Source organism: Octopus bimaculoides, chromosome 17 (genome assembly GCF_001194135.2).
Source record: "Octopus bimaculoides isolate UCB-OBI-ISO-001 chromosome 17, ASM119413v2, whole genome shotgun sequence".
NCBI lineage: Eukaryota > Metazoa > Mollusca > Cephalopoda > Octopoda > Octopodidae > Octopus > Octopus bimaculoides.
The window spans coordinates 7,162,012-7,163,667 of NC_068997.1; the positions used below are offsets into that span (position 1 = coordinate 7,162,012).

General features: G+C 36.0%; 1 protein-coding gene across 3 annotated transcripts in view; it reads right to left on the bottom strand.

The window, feature by feature from the left end:
* The window catches only part of LOC106872482 (chromodomain-helicase-DNA-binding protein 8), a 99,063-nt gene that overhangs the window by 80,419 nt on the left and 16,988 nt on the right, over positions 1–1,656 (bottom strand). The window lies entirely within an intron of this gene.

Sequence of the window (1,656 nt, forward strand, 5' to 3'; positions counted from 1 at the left end):
AGAGAGAGAGAGAGAGAGAGAGAGAGAAAGAGAGAGAGAGATTCGTGGGACAGGCCAGCACGGGGGCAGTATGCATCTTGTTAGTTCAAACTAGCAGCTATTAACAATATACTACTGTCAGAATATGGAAAAAAAAAAAAACTCATTCAAAGGGAAATATTTTAAAGAGTTTAATGAGTTAACTTTTATATTTGGACAGTAGAGTATACTGTAACCTTTTTTTGCCCTACCTGGATACTTTGTTCTTAAATGACCAAGAAATCTTGACAGTTTTATTCCTTCATTTCACACAAACGCGTTAATAACTGCTCACAATTGAAGAATGAAATAATTCCTTCATTTCAAATATCTACATCAGTATTAGCAACACTTTTCTTTTTGTGGCATTAACAGCAATATTTTACAGAAAATCAGAAAACCACTTTTATTTTAATGAAGGAGAAATGTTGAAAAACTCTAGCTTTAACTTAAAACTGTATGAAATAAACTGAAGAATGTTTCTTTTTTTCCTTTTTTTTTTTTTTTTATTATTCTAGATATAACTGATTATGGGGTATAATTAACTTAATTAAGAATTGATATGCAGAAAGTAAATTTTTTTTCTTTTTATTACTTAGAAATTGACAGAAAATACTTGAAATGAAGAAAAGGTCATGACACTTTTTGATTGTTCAATATTATTGATCGTTCATATTTGCTGAGATTTTACTATGTGAGGTATCATCTCCCACTGATATATTTTAGACAACAACTAATTCTGAAATGGTATGGCTGTTGAAAAATCAAACCAATTCTTATACAAGCATTCATTTAAGAAGGACCACTTCACCTCAACTGCTAATTACACTTTTTAACAGAAATTCAATGACAAGAAATCTGAATGCATGATTCTTTTAAAAATTAAAGAGTTTACATTTATCAGACTTCAATAAAGACGGAACATTTTCAATAACGGAAGCATTAATAAAGAGAAGAATTCATTAGAAAATATTTTCACTCCCTGTTGATTTTTAAGATCTAACGATTATGTTAATAACATTACAATAAAGTTTAAGGTGGGGAGCTGGCAGAATCGTTAGCATGCCAGGCAAAATGTTTAGCTGCATTTTGTCTGTCTGAGTTCTGAGTTCAAATGCTGCCAAGTGATTTCTCTTTCCATCCCTTCAGGGGTTGATAAAAAATACCAATTGAGCCCTGGAGTCAATGTAATCAATTTAACCCTAAAATTGCTGGCCTTGTGCCAGAATTTGTGTTGACCAAAAACAGTACTGCCTGATTGGCACCCATGCCAGTGGAACGTTAAAAGCACCATTCGAGCGTGATCATTGCCAGCGTCGCCTGACTGGCTCCTGTGCAGGCGGCGCATAAAAAGCACCACTTGAGCGTGACTGATGCCAGTACCACCTGACCGGCCCTCATGCCAGTGGCACGTAAAAGCACTCACTACACTCTCGGAGTGGTTGGCATTAGGAAGGGCATCGAGCTGTAGAAACTTAGCCGGATCAGACTGGAGCCTGGTGCAGCCTTCTGGCTTACCAGCCCTCAGTCAAACTGTCCAACCCATGCCAGCATGGAAATGCAGACGTTAAACGACGACAATGATGATGATTATTTACATTTGACGGATATTCGTCCTCATCTTGTTTGTTGTTAACA